At 46.4% G+C, this 12,030-nt stretch overlaps 1 protein-coding gene across 1 annotated transcript in view; it reads right to left on the bottom strand.

Annotated features, from left to right (window-relative positions):
• Nucleotides 1-281: 281 nt before the first annotated feature.
• The window catches only part of LOC119389716 (GDP-fucose protein O-fucosyltransferase 1), a 299,155-nt gene continuing 287,406 nt past the window's right edge, over nucleotides 282-12,030 (bottom strand). The window contains exon 9 of the mRNA XM_037657095.2: nucleotides 282-730. The gene's annotated coding sequence lies outside the window, so the exon portion shown is untranslated. The remainder of the gene's footprint in view (nucleotides 731-12,030) is intronic.

The following is a 12,030-nucleotide window of genomic DNA, read 5'->3' as shown; positions in this document are numbered from 1 at the left end:
CCGCACTGCTGTACAGACATCACCAACTTTATTCTTGGCTGCGAACACCATTTCAATGCCATGACGTCATCATGAGTTTCTTGCCTTGTAAGAGCATGCGCAGTAAGAGTATAATATGATGTTTCTTCAATAAATTTTTCAGTTAAAAGTCAGCGCTCGTGTCGTGTATATTCGTCCTTAGTCTCTGTTATTTCGCACTGTTTTGCCTCTACCAGCTATGAATTGTTACCAACTCGCCCAATTTTCAATCATACTAACCTGTAAACCTTTGGCCTAGATTTTTTTACTTTGAGCGGTAGTCCTGCCTATGGTTTTTGAACTACGAGAGCCCTGTTGTATGCGTTAGCCTCCTGTATAGCTTCGAACAACGGCTTGAAAATTAAATTTTGAATCACAGCGCAAGTTGCCAGACCGATGCAAAAGCTGTGTCCCCTTGAAATTCATGTCTGGCTTCTTGGCAGAGCAGTGGCTGTGTCCATTAAGCTAATGAAAAAAAGCCCATGAGCAAGTGAAGTGGGGACAGCTCATTAGATTTATTAAATGCTTTTTTGTTTAACGTTGGCAGATCAATTTTTGTGCACTGATTAGTACGCCACTTCTGACATATTTCGCAATGGTCAAACGAAGAATATACACAAAGTGTACTTAAATACAGCTCTACAGCTCCAACTTTCTCCATGGGCTCGGATCCAACTCCAAAGGGTTACGAGTGCACTCGCAGCATGGGCACCTGCGCAAATAAAAGCTTTTTGCACACTAATGTAGAAGTGAAGAGCTAGCTTATTGCATTCGTTCTCATAAGTGTGTGTCACAAACCTTTCACTAGTTCAACTCTAGGGCAAGAAAGTAACTACAAGCGGTATTCAACCGTTTCCATACAATATTGTCAGACGGAAGCTGCATAAGTTTCTGTCGCACAAATTGAACGGTGTTCCTAGGCTCCAAGAAAATACAAAAACTGTCATGCTGAAAATAGTTCTAAGTAGAGACGCGTACTGCATGGAGAAATGTCATGGTCGCGCGTAGAAAACACCGCAGAACAGGGTTGCCACTGACTTTCGAGTAAATGTTGCCAAACGACGAGCAAAAAGTCGCCAAAAGTCGCCATTTTTTTTACAAATTTCGCCAAAAAAAGTAGCCATTCTAGATATGTGCGGCATACCCAGTAATAAAAATTTCCACTCACGTATAGCCCCGTAGAATACAGTACCATCCAAGACCCTTAAATTATATTGACGTTTCTCGATGCCAGTCGTATCGCCCGCTTCACCATGGGAGTGCATGGTGCTGCTTCTCCAACTAGCCGCAAGATGTGCGTGGTGGCGCAAGGGTGAATGAACGAAACGCTCATGATATCCTTCCATCCCTGTCCTCTCGCATCAAAGCTAAAAGTGTGGTATAAACCTTGGGCGAAAACCGTGAAAGCATTATTTGTAGACAGCTTTACGTACCCTTATATGAATTAAAAGGATTAAAAGGTTTATTGAAGGTAACACGACAGAATTCTTACAGGAACCGATCATTAGTGAGTCTTACACCTTTTCAGTGTGAACTAATATGATACCGGACATCACCGACCCTTTCTTATAGTTACTTATATCTACACGCTTCAATCCGATGTGTTATTGCTGTATAACAATGTAAAATGTTATATAGCAATTGTTTTTATTGCACAGGCTCACCGAGAACAGTGAAAAATGCCTCAATAAATAACTTTTATTGCAGAAATAGCCGCGTATCCGCCTCTCTTCGCTATTCCAAAACAGTCTTTGCGAGCTGAACTGGGGGTACTGCAACAGTGAATAAGTCGCCAAGCTATTCACAGCAGTTGGAGCTTTGGCGGAACAAATGGTCGGAACACGCGGCCAACCCGTCGTCTTGCCCCTTCAGATGCGAAACTTCAGATAAGCTTAAAGGGGCCCTGCACCCTCAATTACGCATGTTGTTTTTATCGGCCTTTTGCTTTCTATGGGTCTTGATGACTGCTGTGGCACCAACGAAAGCGGCGAGAACGAAGCGTTTGATATTTTAATTTGCTTTCGAAATGGGTTTCAGCGCCGATTGCAGCGTCGTACAACGACAATTTTTGTTGCAGGGAGTGAGGTAGCGTGCGTGACTTATGCTGTTCGTTTTGATTGGTGGGAAATAAATAATATATAGTACACGCTTGCGACACACTCAGTATGTGGAATTTACTCATTTTAATGTGTTTAATGCTCGTTACAGCTGCGAAAAGGACATGAATTTGTGCATCGATTTTAACTTATCAGAAACTGCGACACAGATGGCTCTGCCGAACAGCCTACTCAAGGCGCAGCCTTCATCAATACACTGTGCTTTGCATTTCTGCCTTACGCAGATTTTCCATGTGCTCGAGGTGTCTATGTGTGTTTGCGTACCTACCAGTGGCGCACCGACGGGGGGGGGGGGGGGTTTCGGGGGTTGTAACCCCCCCCTGAGGCCGACCAACCCCCCCCCCCCCCCTTAACTGCCCCGCTGTCCTCACCGGGAGTCCAAAGTTCATATCCAGAGGTGTCCTGAGGTCGACTTTTCCTGACTGGCTCTAGAAATGTGTTGTATTCACTCATCTACTCCTAAATTGAAAAAAAAAAACGCAAACCGCATGCTCTGTGGCTCTGCGTTCCTAAATTTCCAGGGAAGCAGCTTTCCCATAATAATATCTGGGGTTTAACGTCCCAAAACCACGATATGATTATGAGGGACGCCGTAGTGGAGGGCTCCTGAAATTTTGAACCCCTGGGGTTCTTTAACGTGCACCTAAATCTAAGTACACGGGCCTCAGTCATATTTTCGCCTCCATCGAAAATGCAGCCGCCGCGGCCGGGATTCGATCCCGCGACCTTCGGGTCAGCAGTCGAGCGCCATAACTTATCACTAGACCACCGTGGCGGGGCGCAGCTTTCCAAGAAGAAATATGCTTTCACGGGTTGTCAGTCTGGCCCCTTTTTTATTTTCTTGCCCCTTTGATTACTACAATAGAGCATGCCACGGCAAATATAAGAATGGAACACATCGAGGGACGAGCTCTCATTTCACTCCAGCCGCAACCAAAAATATTTCTCAGATACGTCTAAACGACTGTTTTTCGATCGTCAAGAGATCCTACGTCATAATTTTTCTCTCTCATATAAATTTCATTGAACGAGAATTCAATTCGCCCTTGAAACATAAGACTCTCGGCCGTGTTTGGATGTTCCCGTAGCCTGAAAATAAAACGCTGCAAAAACACCTACACAAGTCGATATCTTCGGTTTTCTTCAGACCCCCCAAAAATGCGGAATATATTAGTCTTAGACATTAATGCGAAGAGCCGGAACATACTGCAGCGCACAACGTGAAAAAACAAAAGAAAAACAGATGATATATTCAAGAAACTCACCAACAGCTACGGAAAGTCTTTTATTCAGAAAGCAGTTCTTTCAAAAACACGACGCAAGCTGATAAATCCAGCAATCCCCCCCCCCCCTTTTCCAATCAACACCACCACAGAAATGCATCAGTCTCTACTATCCGAGTAGTGATCGAAACCATCGCTCGCAACGACCGGCCGCCGAAAGAGAAAATTCAAGACATCAGCTGAACCGAGAACCTGAAAGAAAGACGGGAACGACGTCCCCAATTTTGCAAGAGATCGCAAACCCATAGCCGAAGATTCCGAGGACGCTGACAGCCGAATCAGTTTTCCTTAAACTACAGTTTTCGCAGTTGAAACCAACTACCGGAAATGAATCTTGACATATGTTAACGACCCAAACAACGTGAACCGCGCTCAATGCAACCTAGCCCTTGTGTACAGCACACAAAAAAAAGAAAGAAAAAGAGAGAGAGAGAGAGGCATCTGCGTACCCACTTCGACGCGTCCGTCTAAAAGCTCCCCACCCCCTTCACTGTTCAACTCATGCCTTCCGGTCAAGCCCTTGCACTGCTCTGTTCTTTTGCCGACAAGCACCGCCGCCGCCTGAAGCACCCTTCCATACCCGCCGAACAAGAAAAGAAGCCCTTTTCATGTGCTTCCCTTCCTCAAACTCCGAAGAGGGAACCGCATGGTTTCTGAAACGCGGGACAATGCTCACTCAAATTTTAAAGATAAGAAGGCGTCAGCGGCATCTGATCCATCCGCCAAGCTTCGACGCACGTGTTTTCTATTTTCTTCGGGGCTGCTGGTGAATGGTACCGTCTGTCGCTTAATGGCTGCAACGGAGTGGTCGCGCACTTTTTTCTGAACCTCGTTGACAGCGGACGAACGAGACGTGTTAGTGCGGCGAGAAGAAAGGCCACCTCGCAAGCGGCTCGTTCATCAAAGCGACCGCGAACCCATGGAGGCTGAGCACGAGCACACGACGAGTTTAAGCACATTGAGTGGTTCTTGCATTTCTGAGCAACCCTTGGAGCAACTAGTGTGTGCGTCGCCAGCCATTGTCGCAGCATCGCACGCACACAGTGACTCTAAGTATGCCATGCGGAGTCCGGCCGTTGCAAAGATGGGAGGAGCAAGAAGCCGTGGCAGAATGAGTAAATGTTTTTAACGACGTCTGGTAAGAAAAAAAGAACCTTGGGAAAGTGCGGAAGGTCTGTTGGGGCGGCACGTTTGCTTTTCTTTTTCTCAGTAAACGTCTCTCGCTCATTCTTTTTACCACTTCTTTTTTGCTGTACATCGGACGGAAACTACAAAGTTTGATGTGCACACATACGTGGCGTGCACGTTCAGTTTGCTTGCTAGAACTTGTTGCTGTTCGTGGTTCTGGAAGGAAGGGAGAAAGGGGAGCACGGCGCAGTGCCGTGCTCCGTGTTTGTTTGCTGCGTGCCGTGTTTGCTGCGTGAATCTGCGTCGACAATGACCTACCTCGCCGGAATCCCTCTCTCGAAGCGCCAGTCGAACACGATACTCACCTACTACCCAAAAAGGATTTCGTGTTCATATTCAAGCGACGCAGCAACAACACCGGAATGCCCGATTACGTCCATAGAGGAACCGGTAACTCAGCAGATATCGTCGTCTCATGCGTCCATTGACCAGTCAATTTTTACTAAGGATGGTTCAGCCGCCGAACCTATATGCGCCGGAGTGACCTCCCATCTACGCTGGAAAGTCAGTAAGTGTGGTTATAATGCAGTTTATCCGTGAGCTGAGAATTGTACTGTACGTGTGCGGCATTGAACTGTACATGCTATTTATAATCAATACTATGTAGTTTATAAGTAATATTTATGGTGCGCTTTGAAATTTATAGTTTGGCGAGACTCCAAGGAAGAGTAGGAAATTATCAGCTGCAGCGTTTTTTAAGAGTTGAAGTTGCCATGCATGCGGGCTTGTTCGTATGGCATTTTCTTATTACACTGGTAGTGCAAATACACGGGACACAAGAAACGCACACGAAAACACACACACGGCGCTGGGTGTCTTCATGTGCCTTTCTTGCGTCCCGTTTGTATGCGCTACCTACCATAGTAATAAAGGTTTAACATCATTGCGCGACCGCCAGCCAGCCGACATATGTCGGTTCAATTTGTAGTTTATTTTCTACGTGCACAGCTGCTCCACTGAACGGTTTTCTGGCCTTGTCAAGTTATTTCAAGACCTTTCTGTAAAACGCTGAATAATCATCATCATAATTCATGTTATTATTATTATTATTTGGTATTTTATTTGTTGTCGCATTACTCCAGCTGAAGCAAGGAAATGGCATATTATGCAATGTGCTTGCCCCCCCCCCCGCACTCCTGTAATCTTGTCAGAAGTTCACCCCCCCCCCCCCTGAGAGAAATCCTGGGTGCGCTAATGGTACCTACCATCAACTGCTGGTGTCGTCTTTGGTATTTGTCACCTGCCAGCATTGTGTTGAGTAAACTTGATTGTGTGCACGTTCCTCATGGTTCGATATAAGTGCGCGGTAACCGGCTGCGCAAGCAGCAGCGAAACTGGGGGACTCTCGTTTCATTCTTTTCTCATGTCAGCATACATTGATACAGTCATCTGCTAACTTGTGCGGCACAGAAGCCGTCAAAAGGAGCGGCGCCCGCTTGCGACTAGAAGGCCACCGTGTGCTGCGGGGTTCCGGTATGGCAAAATGTAAGTCGCGTTTTGATTGGAAGCAGACAAAACTCCAGTGACACGTCACTGGGCGAGTGAAATACGAAAGGGTACGCCAATTTCTGTCGTCTGCTTTGATTCTGAATTTGTAAGTTCAATAACTTCCGTTTTCGTGCGTCTATCTCCAAAATTCTTTTTGCATTCATCTCAGGACGATACAAGGAACGCGTTCCGATGTAAAAATCGGAGGGTAAAATATGGGTACAGGGCCCCTTTAAAGCACCTAAAGCCATAAACCTATAGTCAATCACTGCCCCCTCGCGGTTTGCAAGGCAGTCCGCTGACTTACATTTTGCTAGAATGTCGCTGGGGGACGTTCCAGTACCTCCTGCATCTAGATGGCATCCCGAACTAAGGATCCCACTCACTGATCTTATTTTCACAGAACATCAAATAAACGTATTATTATCTCTCTAGATGAATTGAGGAGGTACACACGAGTTACAGGACGGACATACCGAATGACGCGTAATGTGCACATTCTACTCGTGGGTCTAAAACCAAGAAAAATACTGAGAATGTTGCCGCTCATTCGTTGGGAAGACATTGAGCTTAGGATTCAAAACTCGGTGGAGACTTAAGCCGAAAATCGCCAAAAATTCACCATGTCGCCATTCATAATTTTAGGTCGCCACGGGCCTCTCAAATTCGCAAATTTGGCGAAAAGTAGCCACCATTGGCAACCCTGCCGCAGAACAAGGAATGCAAGAACTTACCTTGACGTGAGTTGACACCGGCGCGAAGCGCGTTTAGGAACAAGTGGAGCTAGGGGCATTCTCCTCCTCAGTACCTAGGCCAGCGGCCGTCTTCAGGGAGAAAAAAAGCCCAGAAGTGCGTTTCAGGCACTATCGGGTGGCGGCGCGGCGGTTGCTCCCTGTAGCCATAGTTTCCTAAAATGACCTAGAGGGAACTCTGGCGCTGCGATCGTTCAGCCACCATGGGAATGATGGGTAGTACACGGATTTGCCTAGTCTTCGTGCTTGTGGGCTTCGAACGCACTTGTGGCTTTGTTTATTGCTATGTTTTGGTTTTCTTTCGGATAAAAGAATGGATCGTTGTGAACTTCGTGACCAGATTTGAATCGGTGAGCCTAAAGAAGTTAAAGTGGTGAAGTGAAACTGCTGATTTTTGCTGAACTTCGTTTTGCGACAAAGCGGATGCAGGCGACGCGAAGCCAAACGGAGCCGAAAGAACGAAGTTTAGACAAATCCGTGTACTACCCATGATTCCCATGCTGGCTGAAGCGCGATGCATTGCAGCTCCCATAGACACTAGCGCCAGAGTTCCCTCTAGTAAGTATTGTAGGAAACTCTATGCCTGTAGCGGCCACAAAAACAAATGTCGCCTGCGATAACAGTGGCTAGAATAGGGAAGTGTGAAGACCGCGCCGCCTGCGCTGACGCTCTCCACCGATGCCTCGACCGGCGTTGTCTAGGTGGCGCTGGTTGTAGCTTACAGGGAAACCGCTGTGGCAAAAGTGTGCGCACCACGAAAGCTCGCCTCGAAGTGTGGTGGAGGGACACAAGGCGGACACTCACGGCGGACACTCACGGCGCTGGAAGTGTGTGACCTCTGAATTCTGACGTGTCTGTGTGTGTGTTTTTTTTTAACTCATGTTTTCTTTTCCTTCGTGGTTTTTTTTTTTCATATATGGCTAGGACACTTTATTGAGTCCACCCGTTGCAAAGGGTACTTGGCCACATTATCTATCTATCTATCTATCTATCTATCTATCTATCTATGTCGCTCGCTCGGCTCGCTGCAGCGAAGCTGCCATGTCAAGGCTGATTTGTGGCGGATATGGTTTTGTTTGCGCCGTAAATTTTTATTAGTGTCTCTACTATAATGCAGGGCGTAAGTGCCTCATAAAGAAATGAAATTTGCGGCAGATATTATCAAACATTATCATCGTATGGTATGACCGTACGCACAGTATCATAAGTGAAGCTTTACATCGTTCGCATACATCGCGGCCAGCTGAGCTTGCCACTGCTTGCGATCGTTCCTTGATGCTGAGAAATGTAACTGATTAACATTTTGGGGGGATTGCCATTTCACAAGGTTATAAGCAACCTCAAGAAGCACGAAAAAAATATGCTACTATGATATTGATATCAATTTTTTTCATGTTGGGCAAAAAACAGCGCGCAGACGGACGGGACGAAGAAAGGGATACACAGAACAAGCGCTGACTCTCAACTGTGGTTTATTAGGCATATGCAAATTATTTATACACAAATGATAAGCATCAAGAACATGCGCAGAGGGGCTGGCAAGGTACCTTAACAAGGAAAAGGAAGAAAAGAAAACTGCTTTTTAACATCGTGATGAGACTGCGCAGGAGCGACCAAAGATCAAACGAACATACGACTGATTAAGTTTACTTCTTTTTCGTGTAAAGAAACCGATGTTTGGCTGACGCAGAACTCTCCTTCTTTTTTAATGTAGAAAGCTTCCACAAGTTCCCGTGTCGTTTGATCACCGTGCCTAAAGAGCACAGTCGTGTCACTGAACAATGGCTTGCACCCACACTTGTTGCAGTGCGAAGGCAGGTTGGCATACGTGCATGTCTTGAAGGTTGCGGAATGTTCTTTTAGCCGTACATAGAGGCAGCGCCCCGTTTGCCCGATGTACACTTTTTTACAGGTTAAGGGTATTTTGTACACTACCCCTTGTGCACACGGCATTGCTGCGTCCCTGTGCTTCACACCGCATTTAATTTCGCTAGACCTTCTTTTATCACGCTTTTTGTTCACCATCGGGCACAATTTTCCTAACTTATTTTTGGCTGAAAATAGTACTTGAACATCGTAACGCGACGCCACATTTTTTAACCCATGTGCCATTTTGTGCTTGTAGGGCATAGTGGCACATTTTTTTGGCCGCTCTTTTTCTACATTTTTTTGTCCCTTCTTAATCTGACGCACTAGTCCTTCGCAGACGGAAGTGATTACAGGAGTCGGGAACCCGGCTGCCTGAAGGCGACCCACCTGATCAGAAAAGCTTTTTTCCCCCTGGTGACTACACGACTTCCTAATCGCGGCTCCGAGGCTTGACGTAGCGATGCCCTTCTTTACTATTTTAGAGTGCCCCGACTTATAATTAAGGAGTGGTTTGACAGACCTGGGGTTATACGCCCAACAAGGGTGGTTGTTAGAAAAGGTAATCTTTAGGTCTAGAAACTGTATGGCGTTTTGTGAAGGTTTTTCGCTGGTGAACTCAAGCCCCATTCCAGCGTTTTGAAAGACCTCCAGAATCTCATTCACATTCAGGGACGGTTCATATTTGGACATTACAATTAAGTAGTCATCCACGTATCGGGCGACACGGACAACTTTTCCTTCAAGCTTCTTGGCTAGGCTTAAGTCGACTTTTCCTAGGAAAATGTCGCTCAGTACCGGTGCCACCCTGGACCCTATGCATACCCCGGCTTTTTGGACCATCGTTTTTCCTTCCCACGCAATGAAGGTCGAATGCAAATAAAACATCAATAGCTCCAAAAAAGTCTCTACGTTCAAGCCACAATCATTTTGAAATTTTTGTTCATCGTTGTTTTCTGTAATGCATTCCTTCACGCAATTCATTAGCTCCCGCTGTGGAAGGGAATAATATAAATCTGCAACATCAACACTGAATGCAGTACATCCGTCAAACTTTCCATGGCGTAATTCTTCAACAATTACTTCCGAGTTCCTTATTATGAAGGGATCTTGCACTACTAATTTTTCTAGTTGCTTCTGCAGAAAGGTTGAAACAACTACCTGCCACGTGCCATTCTCGGAGACGATAGTGCGAAAAGGCTGCTCCAGTTTGTGGGTCTTAATCGAGAAGAACGGTTCCAAGCATAACCCCTGGGCTTTCGCTACACTTCTAGATAGGCGTTCCAGGTTCAACTCCTGCAAAAAGTCCTTTGCTCTTTCCTTAACCTTTTTCGGCTCTCCTGTCGTTAACCGGAAGTTTTTCGTTAGCGCTGCAGAGGCTTTCTCCGAAAACTGTTCCTCGGTCAAGAGCACAAAAAAGCCTTCCTTGTCCGCTGTCATGAGCTTTAACTTCTTTTCTCTCAAGGAATCAGCAAGAGGACGTAGCCCTATACTTCTCTTATCTGTCTCTTTTAGACTACGCATAATGACATCTGCACATTCAGACACACACCGCGACCGCTCGTCGTCATTCACATGTTTAGAAATAGTTCTCGCCAAGGCTACCTTTTCGACGGTGCTGAGCCTCGGTTCCACGCAAAATTTTGGGCCGAGCTTGAGGGTCTCCAGGTGCTGTTCCGGTATCGTTGCGCCGGCAAGGTTCAAGACCTTGCCCGCAGGACCTGTTCTCCCGTCGCGTTTTGGCACTCGTGGCCTGGCAGTCGCCCAAAGAAACTCGGTCATAGAATCGCTGGTTCTGCACCACTCGCCAAATCTTCTTCTGCCGTCTCCTCTTCCACTCTGTAGTTCGCAGTTCGTCCTTAGGCAGTCCTTGAGCAGTCTCGTCTGGCTCCATAATTCAGATCGCCAGATTCGGCACATCCTTTTTGTGTGTCCCACCGATGGGCGAATCCACCCACACATGGCCAGTAGTTCCTCTGGGCATGTTCCGTGGCGTAAGTGCCAAGACAGCACCCTTGCACGACACTCACATGTGGCTATTCTTGCCGCCAAGAAGGCTGGGTCTTGAAAACATACGTTAGGACGAGGAAAAGAAGCCCTTGTAGAAGAAATAAACTGCAGCAGGACTGAAAGTTGGGCTAGTTGGTGATACATAATGGGCAAAAAACAGCGCGCAGACGGACGGGACGAAGAAAGGGATACACAGAACAAGCGCTGACTCTCAACTGTGGTTTATTAGGCATATGCAAATTATTTATACACAAATGATAAGCATCAAGAACATGCGCAGAGGGGCTGGCAAGGTACCTTAACAAGGAAAAGGAAGAAAAGAAAACTGCTTTTTAACATCGTGATGAGACTGCGCAGGAGCGACCAAAGATCAAACGAACATACGACTGATTAAGTTTACTTCTTTTTCGTGTAAAGAAACCGATGTTTGGCTGACGCAGAACTCTCCTTCTTTTTTAATGTAGAAAGCTTCCACAAGTTCCCGTGTCGTTTGATCACCGTGCCTAAAGAGCACAGTCGTGTCACTGAACAATGGCTTGCACCCACACTTGTTGCAGTGCGAAGGCAGGTTGGCATACGTGCATGTCTTGAAGGTTGCGGAATGTTCTTTTAGCCGTACATAGAGGCAGCGCCCCGTTTGCCCGATGTACACTTTTTTACAGGTTAAGGGTATTTTGTACACTACCCCTTGTGCACACGGCATTGCTGCGTCCCTGTGCTTCACACCGCATTTAATTTCGCTAGACCTTCTTTTATCACGCTTTTTGTTCACCATCGGGCACAATTTTCCTAACTTATTTTTGGCTGAAAATAGTACTTGAACATCGTAACGCGACGCCACATTTTTTAACCCATGTGCCATTTTGTGCTTGTAGGGCATAGTGGCACATTTTTTTGGCCGCTCTTTTTCTACATTTTTTTGTCCCTTCTTAATCTGACGCACTAGTCCTTCGCAGACGGAAGTGATTACAGGAGTCGGGAACCCGGCTGCCTGAAGGCGACCCACCTGATCAGAAAAGCTTTTTTCCCCCTGGTGACTACACGACTTCCTAATCGCGGCTCCGAGGCTTGACGTAGCGATGCCCTTCTTTACTATTTTAGAGTGCCCCGACTTATAATTAAGGAGTGGTTTGACAGACCTGGGGTTATACGCCCAACAAGGGTGGTTGTTAGAAAAGGTAATCTTTAGGTCTAGAAACTGTATGGCGTTTTGTGAAGGTTTTTCGCTGGTGAACTCAAGCCCCATTCCAGCGTTTTGAAAGACCTCCAGAATCTCATTCACATTCAGGGACGGTTCATATTTGGACA

The sequence above is a fragment of the Rhipicephalus sanguineus genome, chromosome 1 (genome assembly GCF_013339695.2).
Source record: "Rhipicephalus sanguineus isolate Rsan-2018 chromosome 1, BIME_Rsan_1.4, whole genome shotgun sequence".
Classification (NCBI taxonomy): Eukaryota; Metazoa; Arthropoda; class Arachnida; order Ixodida; family Ixodidae; genus Rhipicephalus; species Rhipicephalus sanguineus.
This window is presented reverse-complemented; position numbering and strand designations above follow the sequence as displayed.